The sequence below is a fragment of the Aulonocara sp. 'chitande type north' Nkhata Bay genome, linkage group LG4 (assembly GCF_057382095.1).
Source record: "Aulonocara sp. 'chitande type north' Nkhata Bay isolate Kocher_YH1m ecotype deep benthic linkage group LG4, A_spYH_male_GT1.1, whole genome shotgun sequence".
NCBI lineage: Eukaryota > Metazoa > Chordata > Actinopteri > Cichliformes > Cichlidae > Aulonocara > Aulonocara sp. 'chitande type north' Nkhata Bay.
Genome location: NC_141347.1, coordinates 5,876,983 through 5,896,027, shown reverse-complemented (window position 1 = coordinate 5,896,027; position 19,045 = coordinate 5,876,983). Strand labels below are relative to the sequence as shown.

The window sequence follows — 19,045 nt, the reverse complement described above, 5'->3', positions numbered from 1 at the left end:
AATATAAGAAGAGTAAGAAAATAAATCTACACTTTAGGACTCGGGGTAAAGGATCAATAACAATTTAAATTTATAATTTACAGTTTGATGATTTAAAGTCTCACACAACCCGTCAAAAGGGGCGGGGCCGGCTGCTTCCAAGTAGAGCACATTTCATTTATAATGATGTAAATCCAAGCCCATCATGGATTCACGATCTGAATCCTGGGTTGTGTGAAATCCCAGAAATCAACCTTAGACAAAGTGAATCTGTGAACTAAGGTGTAGGTCTGTTAGGCAGGGCCGTGCAGAGAGGTTTAAAGGGGCGGGTGCTCAAAGTTAAAAAGGGGCACATTGAACCAGGCTGAATAACAACAACACACTTTCATCAAGAATCTAATATGGGCAACAAGGCAAAGCAAACGTAGCTGATGCTTTACCTGATGGGTACAATGTTGCTGTTGAGGGGTTGCTGTGGATAGTGCTGGAGGGCAGGCAGGGCTGGACTGGGACAAAAAATCGGCCTGGGCATTTTGACTGGAGACCGGCCCACCAAAAATGTGATGTCATTCATGGATAAAACCGCAAAGGATTCTGGGAACTTTTGGCAAGCGGTACTAGCGCATGCAGGGTGTCAATTGAACTCAGTTACACAGCGATAAAAAGAAACACAAAAAATGGCAAGAAGCTGCTGTATTATTAACTGCAATAGCCGGTGTTGTGCCAAAAACTGATTGTCTGCCAAAAACTGATTTCCGGTATTTGCAAAGAAACTGATTGCTCGTATTTAAATTGCTATAAGTAACTTGTTGGGCTATAATATGTGAAACATATGTCAAATGCATCCCTCATGGATGACATAAAGTCATACTGAGCAACAAACAACATTAGTGTAACAAGGTAGAAGCCGCAATCAGTCTGTGGCAGTGACTTTTATATAACCTTTATTTATGCCGTAAAAAAAAATCTAATTTACATTAAAAATGTATTTTGTAAGAAGTAGTTGGACAGCAGAAATGGCTCAAATATTACAATTATTTTTCCACTACTAATTAATTACCGTTGAGCTCAAAGGTTATATTAATACACTGTTAACGAATGTGTATTTATGAAGACGATTTGTGAGACGAACAAAGGTAAACTTACCTTTGTTCGTACGATGGTCTTTCGGTGCATTTCAAGGTCCTGTACCCATCCGTCGGTAAACTGTACCTGGGCTTGTTGCAGTGACCTGAAGTTACTAAACTTCATGAGTGTATGCACTCACTCCAAGAACCGTATAATTATAAATTTGAGCGTGGTGAAAGTTGGGCAGCACGCTGACGTCTTTTGTCCCTCTGTGTGCTCGTAAGGGTCTGACCCTTTCACTCCTTTGATTTTTCCTCGTATCTTTTCTTTGTCTTTTCGTCGAGTCTGTCTTTGTACGGACCGGCATTGTTCTCCGTCGTTTTGTACATTCCTTTTTTGTGCGGCAAAGAAAAAACAAGAAGGTATTGGAACCGGAGAATGAACGTTTTGCGGTGCTGCAATTGCAAATGCTTGTATTTGATGCGGTACTTGGATTGTTTTGCCAGGAGTTCCCGGCATGCAATGCGCAAAGTCACATGGTCTGTCAATCGCTATAGGAAAAACCATAAAGCCTTTGCATGAAAACAACTGCTTTGATGTACACTGCCTTGTTGGGATATATGTATCAATCTGATAAAGTTAAACCTACACCATTCTCCCTATTCGGGATTTTAAACAGTACATAGCGGAAACAAAAAGACTGCTTGGTAGAGTTAACCTCCTGAACTATCTACAACACATGGTAGAAACCTGAAATTAAGACCAAGAACACTAGAGGTGAGACATGATCATTAATTAATATTAAAATTAATAAATGACAGATTTAGGGATATTTTCATAAAGTATTTATTTACCAAAACAATAGAAAACAGCATGGTAGCACAATATATTTTGCTAACACAGCAACCTTTAAATATGAAAGGAGACAGAGAAAGAAAGGTGAGAAAGAAGAATAAGAATAACACTTAATTGAGTTTTTGATGGCATTTTACACACAGTACTAATACAGTATCTAGAAAATATGGGAAAATACTGGCATCATATACAGTACTTACTTCTGAAGAAATTATATGGGACCCTGAAAAACAGGACACAAGTGAAAGGACAAAGAACTGTGAATGGCAATTGATGGACTTGCTCAGATGATCACAGTACTGGCATCTTTATTCCAGAAAGGAATTAGAGAAATCATATACACCAGTACTTACGTTGATGAACTTAAAAAGTTGAATGGTCTCGAACCTCTTAAACAAACAATGTATGATCAGACCCTGACAAACAGGACAGAAAGGAATAAAGATTAGATGAATATTAAAATCTATAAAGGACAGATTATGATTGAATTGTATCACCAAAGACTATTCACTCATCAATAAAAGGTCACCTACAACACTTCCACAGCAGCAACACTGAACATATCTTAAGACATGGAAACCTTTATGAAGTGAAAGGACAGACAGTGAAGGTTGAGAAAGAATTGTACTTAATAGATTTTTTCAGACGATGACAGTACTGGTATGCTTACTCTAGAAAAATGGTTGAATCATATTCCATATAGTACTTACTTAAAATGAACACACTTCAGTCCTCCTAAAATGACTGACAGCATCTGAAATGAAACAATGACAGATTAAGACTGTAAGAATATATGTTTATAAATGCCTAATACTCCAATCTCATATTTATTCTATCTATTAAGATGGACAAATTCTAAGCATTTACCAATCACTTGACTTGTTTGAAGTGAAGGTAGATACTAAACGTATTCATTTAGGCAATAACAATAAAGCTGAATTTAATATTAACAATAGATAATTAGGAATGTTTTGCTCATTTTTATTTCACCTCACCAGGTTACAAAAGGAGCTTTCTCAGCAGGTCACTCTTCTCAGCTACCCTGTCAATGACCATGTCAGAGTCCAATGACATGAGAATGTCCTTTTCAGTGGCCATCAGCATAAACATCTCCAGCTTGTTTGCAGACAGGCTGCTTCGGAGTCTGCTTTTAATGAACTTGAGTGTAGAGAATGTTCTTTCACAGGCAACCTGAGTGAGGGAGAGGGTCAGCAGGTACTTGTATGCCAGCATCAGACAGCATGTTGAACCGCCTGAGTATTTGATAGCAGCACAGTGGGCAATTTTTGCAAGAACCACAGCTTTCGGTCACAATTTCAATTTCTTCGTCCCATTCTTCAGATCTGTCCTTTGCTGTTCTGGTCGTGTACTCATCTACATGTGATGTCTTAAGCCTTTCCCACTGTTCAGCAAAACGTTTCAGTTCTGACTGAAGGTTATTAACTGTAGCCCTGCTGTCAAATTTAAGTAGACAGGCGCTGAGGTTCTGAAATGCATTACTTGGAAGAGAAACTGTTCTGACCTGGCTAAACTTCCTGGGGTCCAACCATGCCAAATCGGCAAGAAGAGGGCCATGCATGACAAATCGTCTGTGGATTGCTTCAATAACTGTGTCCAGGATGATGTTGTGCACTTTCACCTCATATGATTTCTCAGCATTGATTTGCAACTCATCTTCAGGCATCTCTCCGGCCATGCCTTTTCTCCTTTTGGCTCTCTTTTTAGGTAGTTCAGCCTCCACTTCCATGTCTGTGTTGTTCTCCCTCTCCTCTAGTTTTTGATTTGTCTGTTTCACAAATGTGTCTGCAGCTGTCTTCACAGTTGGAAAGTCCCTGGCAATACTTTTGAGGCCATCTTGTGTGGCAGTCACCATATGATGGGCAGAGAGAATGTCCATCCCCTTTGACTGGAGGTACTTTGACAGAGGAGTTGTTGCTCAAACACTCTAAGAAATATCTGTGCTGTTAACACAGTTTCATGCTTCAAGAGACACTCTTTAAAGCCTCGTGCTTTGGAACGAACAGCTGGCTTTTCTTTTTCCCTCTTTTCAATGGCTTCCAGCGTCAGCACTACATCAACGAAGAGGCCATCATCTGGTTTTCCAAAATGTCCAAAGATTTTCTGGAGGGCATCATGCTTGGCCCACCACCGTGTCTCACCTATTGGACTGAGGCGTCTGTGTCTTGTGTTTTCGGTTTGTTTCTCCCACAGATTAACCCTGTGATAGGACTCCTTGATGAACACAGCTATGTCATTAAGTAAATTAAAGAGTGATCCACTTTCAATGACACTTTGTGTTATGTCAGGAATCACAAGATTAAGTATGTGTGCATAGCACCACACATGCACATGAGTTGGAGACTGGGCAGTCATAAGTGCTGAAAAGCCTTTGTACTGGCCCTGCATATTTGAAGCACCATCTGTTGCATTCCCAGTGCACATGGCCTTGTCTAGATTCAGATGCTCTAAAACTCTGGAAAGCAAGTTTACAAAGTACTGCCCCGTGGATGCTTTGCACCTCACTATGGAGACAAGCCTCTCCTGCACAGACTCAGTAACATACCTGATGATTACTGAACACTGATCATAACCTGTGATGTTTTGGGTTGTGTCTAGCTGAACAGAAAACATCCCAGCTTTCTGGACATCACTGGCGATGCTCTCTTGAAGGAGATGGCCAAGTGCATCAATCACTGAGTTGACAGTTGTTTTGGAGAGTAGGGTGATGAGAGATCCTCTACCTCTTGATCCAATGGTCTGATGCAACTTCTTGCTTTTTTCAATGCAGTCATTCAAATGTTCTCCAAGGCACATATCATACTTGCCTAATAACACAATCAGTTCCAGAAAGTACCATGATCGATGGTGTTATCACCTAAAGTGTATGCAGCCTCATTCTCCACATGCCTATAGCTGAGTCCCCTCTTCCCAAGTACTTTGATCACATCCACTATACGCTCTAAAACTTGCCGTCTCTTTTTCACTTGTGCTCTGTGAGCTGACAACTGACTGCCAGCAAACAAGCTCCTGATGTTGCCTTTTGAGCACCTTAAGAAAAAAGCTTCAGCACAGGTCTGGTGTGTATTGCTCTTTTCATGTTCCTCTGTGCGCAGATGTATATGTCGCCAGTCACTCATGCCTGTTATAAATGTGCTGGTGTCAGTCAGCCTTGCAAATGCCAGACACACAAAGCAGAACAATAAATGGCGTTCTTTGCAATAAGTAAGCCACTTCCTGTTGGTGCCATCTTTACAGCTGAACACCCTCATCACAACTGCACTGCTACTGTTCTGCTGTGGGTGGTAATCTAAGAAGGCCTGTAATATGGCAGGTTCAGGGCGAGCAAAGTAATCGATGCCCTGGCTCTCACTCTCCTGCTCTTCCATCTCTCTCTCTTACTCTTCCATCTCTCTCTCTTACTCTTCCATCTCTCTCTCTTACTCTTCCATCTCTCTCTCCTGCTCTTCCATCTCTCTCTCCTGCTCTTCCATCTCTCTCTCCTGCTCTTCCATCTCTCTCTCTTGCTCTTCCATCTCTCTCTCCTGCTCCATCTCTCTCTCTTACTCTTCCATCTCTCTCTCTTACTCTTCCATCTCTCTCTCTTGCTCCATCTCTCTCTCCTGCTCTTCCATCTCTCTCTCTTACTCTTCCATCCATCTCTCTTGCTCCATCTCTCTCTCTTGCTCTTCCATCTCTCTCTCTTGCTCCATCTCTCTTTCTTACTCTTCCATCTCTCTCTCCTGCTCTTCCATCTCTCTCTCTTGCTCTTCCATCTCTCTCTCCTGCTCTTCCATCTCTCTCTCTTGCTCTTCCATCTCTCTCTCCTGCTCTTCCATCTCTCTCTCATGCTCTTCCATCTCTCTCTCTTGCTCTTCCATCCCTCTCTCCTGCTCTTCCATCTCTCTCTCATGCTCTTCCATCTCTCTCTCTTACTCTTCCATCTCTCTCTCTTACTCTTCCATCTCTCTCTCTTGCTCTTCCATCTCTCTCTCTTGCTCCATCTCTCTCTCTTACTCTTCCATCTCTCTCTCCTGCTCTTCCATCTCTCTCTCTTGCTCTTCCATCTCTCTCTCCTGCTCTTCCATCTCTCTCTCATGCTCTTCCATCTCTCTCTCTTACTCTTCCATCTCTCTCTCTTGCTCTTCCATCTCTCTCTCCTGCTCTTCCATCTCTCTCTCTTGCTCTTCCATCTCTCTCCTGCTCTTCCATCTCTCTCTCCTGCTCCATCTCTCTCTCTTACTCTTCCATCTCTCTCTCTTACTCTTCCATCTCTCTCTCTTACTCTTCCATCTCTCTCTCTTACTCTTCCATCTCTCTCTCCTGCTCTTCCATCTCTCTCTCTTACTCTTCCATCCATCTCTCTTGCTCCATCTCTCTCTCTTGCTCTTCCATCTCTCTCTCTTGCTCCATCTCTCTCTCTTACTCTTCCATCTCTCTCTCCTGCTCTTCCATCTCTCTCTCTTGCTCTTCCATCTCTCTCTCCTGCTCTTCCATCTCTCTCTCATGCTCTTCCATCTCTCTCTCCTGCTCTTCCATCTCTCTCTCTTGCTCTTCCATCTCTCTCTCCTGCTCTTCCATCTCTCTCTCTTGCTCTTCCATCTCTCTCTCCTGCTCTTCCATCTCTCTCTCATGCTCTTCCATCTCTCTCTCTTGCTCTTCCATCTCTCTCTCCTGCTCTTCCATCTCTCTCTCATGCTCTTCCATCTCTCTCTCTTACTCTTCCATCTCTCTCTCTTACTCTTCCATCTCTCTCTGCTGCTCTTCCATCTCTCTCTCTTGCTCTTCCATCTCTCTCTCCTGCTCTTCCATCTCTCTCTCTTGCTCTTCCATCTCTCTCTCCTGCTCTTCCATCTCTCTCTCTTGCTCTTCCATCTCTCTCTCCTCCTCCATCTCTCTCTCTTACTCTTCCATCTCTCTCTCTTGCTCTTCCATCTCTCTCTCCTGCTCTTCCATCTCTCTCTCATGCTCTTCCATCTCTCTCTCCTGCTCTTCCATCTCTCTCTCTCTTGCTCCATCTCTCTCTCATGCTCTTCCATCTCTCTCTCTTGCTCTTCCATCTCTCTCTCTTGCTCTTCCATCTCTCTCTGCTGCTCTTCTGTCTCCTCTGTCACAGACTTCTCCACTTTTGATGATAAATCAGCCTGGTGCAACATGTAAGGATTGGCACAATTTGTTAAGATTTTGAGAAGTTTGAGAAACTAACCTTAAGCATAAAATAAAATTTACTATCAGTAACTTCATAGCACCCGCCCAGCAGTATATAAACTCTGTCATGCTAGTTACGCTGTACGAGTTATTCTAAGCGACTGTATAAAGTCACCACAACGAAAACAAACTACAACTAAAATTAGTTTATATCTGACACAGATAGACAGCAGGTCATAACTTCTTACCTGAAGTTCAGTTCCTCTGCCACTATGACCGGCGGCCACCTCGGGTCTCTCCTCCTCTTGCCTCCCCTTTCCCTTATCCACCTGCTGGCCTCCACCACTTGCTGATCTTGCTAAATCTGTGGAAGCTCTGCCATAGCTACCACCAAACAATTCAGTAATTTTCACACATTTGGCAGCGTCTGCCTGAAGGGCTTGTTTCTTTTTGGCCCTAATTTTTTCGGCACCTCCTTTCCTTTTTTTGTTCTCCATTTTCTTTAGTTCGTCTATAAGATTGCTAAACAAGGGGGAGGGTGCATCCGACCTCCTCGGCTGTAATTGGTCCAGCCCAGAGTCAATCATGACCAATTGGCCAATCCAACACCTTTCATTGTTTATACCCTTCCCAAAAAAAAAAAAGAAAAAAAAAGAAATCGGTTGGCCCATAAAAACAAAAAATCGCCAGCGGCCCACCGGGCAAATGCCCGGTATGCCCGATGGCCAGTCCAGCTATGAGGGCAGGGCTGTGTTGGTCTGACACTGTAGACATTAAAAAGTCCACAGGAGAGATGGTAGCTGATTAAACAAGTGTCATGAGATAATAACAAAATGCAAAGATTGGTGACAGCGCTTGGAACCATAAGGCAACAAAAACTGTGAGAAATCATTTAGGCTCTGCCTGTGAATCACTCTTTGCTTCTCTTCTTCCTTCCATCCCATCATTTCATATATCACTCTCCACTTGCTGTCTATCTGAGAACAAGGCACAACTTGCTATTGCAATAAACTATAATCTAATTATCCACACCTAACAACTCCTGCACTTAATCTATAATAAAATGATGACAGAAAAATGTTATAGCCCTGCCTTTAGTAGCCTCACACAGCTCCTACTGTTTCCTCCTCATGTCCTTACCAGCCATGTCTGCACAATGTTATATCATGAGTAATATTTTTTTTAAAAATCCATCTAAATAAAACACACACATGCACGCACACACAGTGACATGTTAGACCTTCTTCAGAATACTGTATATACTATGGGCATCACGGTGCTGATCCAGAATCCTTACATTATTATTTATTACTAGAGCTACAATAATAAAGCAAAGAGGAGGGGGAAGTAATAAATATGAAATAATGTATTTATGATGATTCCATTTGTTTCACTATCCACTCTGTGCAGGGCAAAGCTTATTACATGTTTAAACTGTAGAGATACAATCATTTTACTGCTGTAAAATCCAACTTTTGTCTTATTTAAAATATAAATCTAATATAATCTGCTTCTTAATGTATGTTCTTTAAAATAAAGCTTGTGTTTTTTAATATATTATAATTATAATAATGCATAATTATGTGGACATGCATATTAGATCGTTTTTTAGTGAAATATAATCCCTCCAGAAAGGCAGGAAAAGCCCGGAAACTTACTTTAAAACTAAATATGTTCCCTAAAACGGTGACAGAGCTACAGACCCATGACAGCCTTACACAGGTAGCCAGCAGCTGTGACCAGCACTACCTGTGCAGTTAATAAAAGGACAGGTAATGTTTGTCGCGCTGTTGCACACACAGCACGCTCGTTTGTTTCAGTTCGTCAGTTGCAACAAGACAACTTACCAACGTGTACGTAATAAGCTAATACTCCTGGGTGCTACACACTACAGTGTACGCTGTACACCTACTTACTGGTTTTGTCTCTCTTCATGTGTGTTTCTCTGGTGAAACAACAGTTTTGTGTTAATGTTAGGGCTGCACGATTTTGCATAAAATGAGAATCACGATTTTTTGGCTTAGAATTGAGATCATGATTCTCTCATAACAATAAATAAACATAAAACAACAAATGTCTCACGTTTTGTTGTTGCAGCAAAATGTTGTCCTGCTTGAAATTCCGTCTCCACCGTTGCTCGACGCTGCGTGTATAGAGCAGGTAGTGCAACAATAGAAAAATAGTTGCTGGACGGCACTGTGTAGCGTTTGTCTAGGGTGTTGATCGTTTTCCTAAATCCCTCGTTTTGCACAGTGTTGATGGAGCCATATCTTTGGTCAGGTGATAAGTGATAGCCTCCGTGATGTCTTTGTGCCTGCGGGAGGTCGACGGGTATAGGGAAGCGCTGTATAAGGTTCCCGTTATTGATGTTTGGGTGGTTGACCGGGACGGATTTTCTCCTGTCACTTTCTCGTCATCCCTGACGTGCTCTCCGTTGTTTTTTCCCTGCTAATTTTAGCATCACACGGCACAGCTTCTGTATCACGTGGTATAAGGCTCCGCCCTTGTCATTTGTTGAGCAGGAAGAGTGAGCGCTTGTTTTCATGCAGAGTACGTCCCGGATCAAAATGTGAAGTTTTACAAATCCCCACTTCTTTAGTGAATATCATTTCAGTCTCAGACAATCTCATTTCTCTTACAGAGGTTGAATGCACCTTCTGCGGATGGCGGTACCACACAGTGTGCGTGGACTTCCCCTGCACAGAAGGCAACTACAAATGCTGTGAATGCTAAATAAACAGAAACAAATGATCCCTGTTGTCTTTGCTTGATGATTGGTTTGAGTCTTGACAATCCACATTGCTGGCGTTGCATCTTTCAAAGCCAGCAATGGCAGGTATCAGTGCTCAAACCTTTTGTGTTTGTTTCCAACAAGTTGCCCACCTCGGGAAACAAAAATGTGTTCTTTTACTTGTCAGATGAACATATGAGACACTTTGACTCTTCAGTGCAGTGTGGAGCCTAACAAAGATCTGTTTTGTGTCCCAGCTGATCAGCAGGAGGAGGAGAGTCTGACGGAGCAGCAGAGGAACATTTTCAGCTACTTGGACTCAGCTCAGCCACTACAGAGGAAACAATGAGCTCAACACAGAAGGTGACAGACAGAGCAGGACCATATGACCAAAGATATTTATCACCATATACATCTGAACATTTGCCATAACGATGTAGCTGACGATAGAATTGACACCAGACAAAATACTTTACAGCTGCACAACTTTATTAAAAAGCCATCAATGTATTTTCACTGAAACAAGCAGCTGTTGTTTATGTGCATTAAAGTTATATAAAAATGTAACAGTGCAAATGCAAATTCCTCGCTGACAGTTTAACCAAAAGGCGTTTCCAGTGGAAACTGGCCGACACATCCTGAGCATAACCATGTATAACATCCACTAAACTTCAGAAGAGGTTATACAGTCGTGGCCAAAAGCTTTGAGAATTGCATAAATATTGGAACCTGGAGAAGTTGCTGCTTAAGTTTTTATAATAGCATTTTGCCTGCACTCCAGAATGTTATGAGGAGTGATCAGATGAACTGCATCGTCCTTCTTTGCCATGAAAACGAACTTAATCCCCAAAAAGCCTTACCACTGCATTTCATTGCTGTCATCAAAGGACCTGCTGAGACCATTTCAGTGATCGTCTTCTTAACTCAGGTGAGAATGTTGGCGAGCACGAGGCTGGAGATCATCATGGCTGTATCCCGATTCAGGTTCTGCAGCTTTAAAGTCCTCAAGGGCCGCGTACTCAAAGACCGCTAAGGCCGAAGTGCGAGGCTCGTAGGCTCGTGAAATGGGACGTCTAGCCTCCGTCGCGCTGCCCAGGTTGCCTAGCAACCATGATACTAACAGCTGGAAACGTTTCATACAGCTTTGTTTGACAGAAATGAAGGAGAACATATTTAGTTCATTTGTTTCTACATGAGCTCTGTGTGATTTGATGAGTATCTGAGGCTGAGACCACAGGACTGTGAAACATGATTGTTGGGCTTCATTTCTGTGCTGCTGGCTCTTCCTCCTCCTCTTCCTCACACACTGCTGAGTTTGTCCTGGTGGATCATCAGGGCTGCAAAGCCTCACAGATGATGTGCAGCAGTGGCTCCCTCAGTCTGTCCTCACTCTGGACACTTGCAGTCGTCACTCATGGAAATCAAATGTGTGATAAGCTGCAGGATTCAAACACAAGTGTAACTAAAAACACATGTGATAGGTTTGTAGCTTGTACCTATCCGCTGGAACGTTGAAGACAATATAATTACACTGCAAAGCAAGACACAAATAGGCAAGCTTCTTCATGTTTCTCGTGCACGGGAGAAAACCGGACAAAGGGCCGTCCCTTCGCTTGACCCCAGTTGCTCTCGTCCGTTCTCCCGTACCACTGCCCTTTTATTGAGGTTACATGAATATGCATAGGTTCATTAACATATGACGTCTACATACAAACAAAGAGTACCTTGCCTGTGTATGTGGGTGTGTGTGTGTGTGTGTGTGTATGTGGGTGTGTGTGAGAGATCTGTGTGAGGTCAAGATGTGACCCTGTGAAGACTCTGGCGCTAGCTTGTACCAGGACGTCTGGGTCCATCTAACAAAAGGCTCTTATACTTAAACAGATATACGTGTGCTTGCTATACCATAAATCAAAGATAAACTCTCCTAGGGGGTGTGATCCATGCCAGGACACTGTGCAGAGGAATGTACGCACCCCCCCTCCACACAGAGTTAATACAGACCTCTTTTAGGATGAGACATCCTTTCAATCTACCAATGATTATATACTTCTAAGCATATATGAGTAAATGTTTCTAAGCATAAATGACAATCAACAATACAAACTCTAACATTCCCCCCTTATTGACGTTTATGCTTGAAAAGTCCCCAGTTACGAATACCTCATGTCTGACAGTTTCAATGCAAACATTGTTATATTCAGCATATGTCAAATCACCCTAAATTACTGTAAAAGTACACAGTTTAACAAATGTATTAGCGGTTATCCCAGTCCTCATTGATCTCGTCCAACGGCAAACTGCATCTTACGAGCAACCAAAGAAATTGTTAATTTAATAGTGAAAATAAAAAAGTAACATTTTCAAAAACATCTCAGCTTGGTGATGCTTCCTCCAGGTGTGCAAATCACATGTCTCTCTGCAGAGTGGTTTGAGTTCTGCAGGGCGTCATGAATGTCTCTTCCAGTTGTTTCCTTGTCCATAGGACCAGAGTCCAAATGTACGTAGAATAAACATTCAAACATACCAGTTGGTTTTGTTGTTTGTCAACATGGGTCTCAGCTATTTCCAAAGCTGCAGACCTCTCAGCACTCTAGTTTTATGGCCTCCCATTACCTCACTTCAGGCCTTCGTCCTGTGAGGGGGATATTTATGACTCCTTCATTGTCCACGCTCTGCAGAGAAACACCTCTGTGGAAAGGGTGCAGGGTTCCATTATCTTACTACTGTTATGATCCCAGCAGCCTTCAGAGTGTCATCGTATGCACAGTATAGTGGCACCGCATTAGGTGATGTTCATAGGAAACTGCTGTCATCACCACCATAGCTTCTGGTTCCTGTGCTTTTCTCAGAATCATGATGTCATCCTCGAACTCCTTCTGCGCTGTCGATGGAGCTTGGCATGCTCCCCTCATCCCTCGAGTTTTCCTGTCCCAACGCTGCTGAAGATGATCTCTGATCCTCCTGAAGTCTCTCTCCTGGCCTCAGCTCCCATCCTGTGGACGATCCTCTCAGGCACTCCTTCTCGTCATGGATAGTCCTGATTTTGGCCCTGCTGGATCTGTCTCAAAACACTCAGCTTCTCTGCCTTCCTCCTGGTTCAGCTGATTCAGCCGTCACGCCTCGCACTTGGTTGCCCTAGAGTTGATCAGAGGCTGGAGGTTGAAGTGCGAGCTTACCCTACGGGGGCTCAATCAGCACTCCCCCCTCACCACTGAAACAACCAAGTGTGAGATTTCTCTATTGTGCTGTCTTGAGGGTTCTGGGGTTTCCTGGGACCTCGACCTCTTTGCAGTGGCTCTGTCAGGGGAAGACATTTGTTCTATCACAAATAAGAGAAATAAGACACTGCAGACCGACTCAGAGTTTTATAAAACATGCGCACGGGTGAATGCCTCTGAGAAGACACACACACCGAATGCAGGCTTGGTTGCTTTATTTATAGGGCAAAGCAGGTTACATAGTACTTCCTCTTTCTGCAAGAAGTCGGGGAGAGTTTAGGCATTAGCTCAGCTTATCTTGACCTTACACACTGGAGTAAAGTATACAGACGTATATCATGCTTTATCTGACATCACAGCTACTGAAGTAAAGAATGCATCATGTTCTCTTTAACAATAGGCTTTGTTATGTGAAAATATATGAACACTTGAATATAAGGCACACTTGATTATATTGTATTTCATAAAAATCCCCTTACAGGCTCTGATAAATCCAGGAGGGTCTCTCCGCTATTTTGCAGGCAGTTTCATGGTCCTTGCTGTGGCTCCAAGGTCTGATCTCATGATGGGCCCCAACCAGCTTGACCTTTGACCTCAACCACTGCCTGGGCTATGCCTGGAATGTTTCTCGCTTCTCACTGCTGCACCTGTATTTCAGAAAGACTTCTATGTGGAGAGCATGTCAACAATCATCAAACCACATTCTTTAGTTCAGTGAACTTCACTAATAGGCCATCAAAGCCTCATCTGAACATGGATGCACCACTTGCATAGATTTAATACTTGTAAATAAACGGCTAATCACACAAATCACTGCAACAATAATAGTAAACATTGTTTAATGTTAATCCTTGGACTCCACCTCTTGACGCATGGACACTCCCATGCGTCAACTCACCAAACCTGGATCCCTGTCTTAAAAACTGGCCATCATGGCCTGGAAGACAAGATCTGGAAATAAAATCACACTTCACACGTATAAACAATTATATCAAAAGAGTAATAAGCATTCAGCACGGGCAAGACAAGTGTCATGTGCAGGTTTTCTCAAATCATTAAATCACTATCATTACCATAATTCGCCTCAGACATGGATCATCCCATGTGCTCAGTTAACATTAATGTAATCGGTGACCGCCCTTAAGCAAAGTCACCCCACTCATATATCCCTATGGGCTCAAAGTGGCCAGCTAAGAGCCCATATTCAACTTTCCCAGAAACACCGTAACCTCTTATTTGTTTTACTCATGTCACTTGTCTGTTTCAGCTGAATCTTCTACATGCAGTCTCAGAAAAACAAACATTAGCAATACACATTGACTGTGGTCAGACGGTGGTCAGACACAGGTCAACAGGTTCCAGAGGTGCCATAAAAACACCATAAAGGTAGCCAACCCTAGCTGTGGAAAGAATGACAGTCACATATAAACCCAGAAATCCTGTAGTAGGAAAACATTAACTAATCCTCTTATAAATCACATGATCAAACACATGATTAATCATCTGCTGTAAAAAGAAATGTAAATGTTAGCGCTGCGCAGGTGTGTACACTTTCTCACAGTAATGTCTGTGAGCAACACAAGTTAGTGGATGACACACACATAGTAAATTCACAGACAGAGAAAATGGCATTTAAAAGATTAAATCGTCATGCAACCTCGAATGTTGCTGTCATCTTTCTGCTCCTGTAACAAAAACACATAAATTCATCCACCCTTTTGTCCTGTCTAGGTGGAGGTTAACCTTGAGTCGTGGTCAAGTCCTGTCAGCTTTTACCAGTCAGTCAGTTTGTTCTTTATTTCCATTCATTCATTCATTCATTCATTCATTCATTCATTCTTTGCTGATAGTGGAACCTGTCGTCGCATTTAGTTTCCACTTCCAGCAAAATGACGTCATGTCGAAAAGAAAAAGAACTTTAGATGGGATTACATCGCTGAATCCTTTTTAGGCTGGGACACTCATTTAATAATTGTCCCAAATAAGTGGCTTTCTCCTGAGCCCATTTCAATGTGGAGAAAACTCACTTGTATCAGCGTTCTCGACCGGTCGTATAGCACTTTTAATTCCTGACGTGCAGATCTGCTTAAAGAAAAGAAATAGACAAACAAAATCAGTGCCTGTTCAAAAGATAAAAATGAAAAATAACAGAGATTATCAAACCAAACTTTCAGTGCACTGTGAAAGTATCAAAATAAAAAGGCCTTGTTAAGTCATGACACAAACTCCTCATCAACTTCACAACAGGAGAAGAATCATCAGCTAGATTCACTCCAAACCAACCATCAGCTGCACAAAACACAACATAACCCTAATGTCATATTAGCTATGAGTTTAATCACCAGGTCTGTGCTCTTCACTCATTTAGGCCACAGATCTATTTTATTCAATTTTCCTTTTTCCCTTCATCATAAAACATGTGACATGCTGTCATGCACTTCACAAAAGACGTTTGTTCTGACGTATTCAGAGTTGTGTATCTAAATACAAGATTCACTCGCACATCAAACAGGAAACTCAGTGTTTTAGAGTTTCCACTTAACACAACAAACTCCAACACATCTCATTCACTCGTGCTAGAATTCAGTCACCTTTCATTAATCTAAGAACGATCAGCTAATTTGCATACCAGCTATTAACTCACTAAGTTGACAGGACGACAGAAAAGCATGTTCAAAATAGTATCACAAAAGACAATTCCCCTCATACAGTAAATTACATGTGCTGCCTCAATCAAGCAGGAAGCTTCTCCCAATTTACCATTTTAACACTAAATTTATTGTCTGATCACTGGTTGCTCAAACCAGGATCCTTTTTCCCACAAAAGTTAAACTGTTGTCCTGCAACCTGGAGAGTCAATTTTTTTTTTTTTTTTTTTTTTTTGGATAAATTCAGTATTTGATAACAAGTGTCTGCTAAATTGACACTATTTTAACACTGATGAAAGATAACAAGCTAATTTTCATTGCATGTGTGTTTGTGTTATTAGGCAGGTCTAATGCATGTCTGTGGAGCTGCATATCCAGCAGAGCATGTTCTTAAAAGCTGCCTTTCCTACACACTTCTCTACTATTATTTAATCATTTCTTAACTAATGTGCTATGAGTCCACTGGTCTTTGCATCACACTAAGTGATTTGGACAAGATGATAAACAAACTCACATACTTAAGATGTCTAATCTTCATAAGCTCTTGTGTTTGGAAGTGTCAGTAGGGTTAATGCATGTTCTGCTTGTGTGTGTGATTTTGTATATGTTTCTATTTTCGCAGTGTTTCAGACTCCGTCTCAATTCTCCAACTTAAGCAGTCAGTTTTCTTTTCCCCAGGTTTGCTAACCCAAATTTTGATTTCCTACATTTAATAACAGCATTCCTCTGTGTTTCCACTTACTCTCACTCTGTTGTCATCTCACTCTTTTGTCCTCTCCCACTTCAACAGTCCAATAGCCGGCAGTTCTCCTTCAGCTTTGTCCTGTGTTCCACTGTCTCTTCTTGCCATTTTACTCCACAGGTGGCAAATGTCAAACTCCAACAGTCTCCTCAGTTCTCCTCAAAAGTTTTATTCACATGTATAGTGAAGTTGCAGCTTGTTGGAAACACAGTGCCATTCATCCGATCAGTCAGGATGATGGGTTTGCTCTTCTCTGATGCTGTTTGTCCACATTGCTGCTGCTTTGCTAGGACTTTTTGTTCAGGACTTGCTGCTGTCTCTTTATCATGTTATTGCTCTTTGGAGCTGCATTCTTCAGGGAGGAGTGAGAGCTTGCTTGCTTGTGAGGTTGAGAGACACATGGCGCTGTAAATAAGTCAGCCAGAAACTTGGCCTGCATGTTTCCAATGATGTTGAAATATAACTTTCTTCCGACTGCTGCATGTGGAAAATTGATTCAGGTCTGCTTTTCACCTGAAAGTGACAAACTAAGACATTTTCATTATCATCATCACTGCTTAATCAACACACATCTCTCTCTCTCTCTGTGTGTTTGTGTGAACAATCCTTTCTTAAAAGCAGAAAATGACATTGTAGTTGTTTTTCGGCTGATCAACATGAAACCTTTTTCCTATGATTATTTTTCTTCTACAATATAAATTCTCTTCTCAATCAGAGGCAATTACTTTTACACAGCGCACAGAAACACTGTGATGTCAGACACATTCACACTCACTTTTTCATCTGCATAAATAAATCACATGGCTGATGATACCATGATGATCCATAAATATGATCACACGTTTATTTAATTATTTTCAACCCAACAAAACAAATAAACAAAAACATGATGCTGATGCTATGAACACTCCACACACATGAGTCAAGATGCAGGAAAACTGCTCATGGAAACGCTGCACACTCTCTGTTTCCCTTTCTTTGAGTAGTTCTCAGACAGCTCTCGATCTGATAATGTGTAGCTTGCTCATCAGCTCAGAAAAAAAACCTGCAACGCAACATCACACAGTAGTTGCATGCTCTGCCCACAGCGGCAAAGTCTTACACTTTCATATTCAATACAGCTTCTCCATCATGTACCTTTAGATGTTTCATACAGGGTTCAGCATATTAGTTGTTTTCACAGATGTGCTCCATATCTCAACAATGGCTCATAATAAGACGACAGTCTTTCACACAGGTCAAGTGCCTCTATGCACTTCATTAGTTTAAATATTTGCCTATATCACTTCTCCTCATATGTCATTGTACTGAATTTAAGCAACCACAAGCTTAATGCAGATTACTTTTAACAACTATCCACCTCAATTAAATCTATGGTCTGGCACACAGGCTGCTGTCGATCAGGGCAAGTTAAAGAATAAACATTTTGTGTCAGCAAGGGGTGGGGGGAAAGCCATTCACCAGAGCATAGCTGCTGATGTGGGCTGGCCTTTTCCACACACTCTTCAAGGCTGGTGTGTTTCCTGAAAACTTCTAACATAAGCCTGCAATTAACCGCACGGCTCAGGTCCGCGTGAAACCCGCGCGACCGCGCTCGCGTGAACCCGCGCAGCTGTGGAGCCTTCGCTCTCTCTCTTTTTTACATAAATACTTTGTGCTGCCAGGAGCAAAGTCCAGCACAAACGTCTGTCTCCCTCCGACTCACTCTTGGTTGCTTAGAAACCCATGATAACAACAACAGCTGCTGACGTCACACACCACGCGTTCTGCTCCGCACACACTCACACAACAACAACAACGAGACGACGACGAAAATGACAATAACACAAAATAGGCCTACTGTCCAGCACAATCTGGACCCCGCGGAACTTCTCAACACCCCACAAAGCGGCGGAGAACTCACCTCTCGCTGCACAAAGTAGCGAGGAACCTCTTACCCCACAAAGCGGTAAGGAACCTCTTGCTGCACACAGTAGCAAGGAACCCGGGTTTCGCTCCACAAAGCAGCGAACTTCTCAACGCCTCACAAAATGGCGGAGACTGCACAACGACACGGTTATAGAGTCGGCCTCTTTAAACTTACTTGGCGTTGCTTAGCGTGTAATATCAGCCTCGAGTCCCGCCAATCGTCATTCATCGAGGAGAAAAGACAGACCGCGAATCCACAGGAACTTCCTGGCTGACGTCAGTCTTCCAGCGTGCCTCTCCTCCCCTCGGTGAATGCGACTCCAGGGCTCCGGCATCGAAGGACCAATTAATGATAGGTTTGTAGCTTGTACCTATCCGCTGGAACGTTGAAGACAATATAATTACACTGCAAAGCAAGAGACAAATAGGCAAGCTTCTTCATGTTTCTCGTGCACGGGAGAAAACCGGACAAAGCGCCGTCCCTTCGCTTGACCCCAGTTGCTCTCGTCCGTTCTCCCGTACCACTGCCCTTTTATTGTGTTTGGGCCCTGACAGGAAGAGCATGGTTTGGTTTTTAGCTTTGTCATTTCTGCAAATGAAAATGGAACATGTAGGGATTATTTCAGGTCTGTTTTGGTGAAATGATTACAAAAATAATTTATGACCAAAGAAATAACTTATGTTACGAGGCAGTATTACACCATATTTAGAAAAAAAATCAATTACGAGATTAAAGTCGTTAATATTGAGT

General features: G+C 42.3%; 1 long non-coding RNA gene across 1 annotated transcript; it reads right to left on the bottom strand.

Annotated features, from left to right (window-relative positions):
- Nucleotides 1-11,373: 11,373 nt before the first annotated feature.
- LOC147331845 (uncharacterized) lies at nucleotides 11,374-16,908 on the bottom strand. The gene is made up of 3 exons (XR_015128915.1): nucleotides 16,387-16,908; nucleotides 13,476-13,643; nucleotides 11,374-13,075 (listed from the first exon to the last, which is right to left on the bottom strand). It is a non-coding gene; the product is annotated as an uncharacterized LOC147331845 (long non-coding RNA).
- Nucleotides 16,909-19,045: the final 2,137 nt, after the last annotated feature.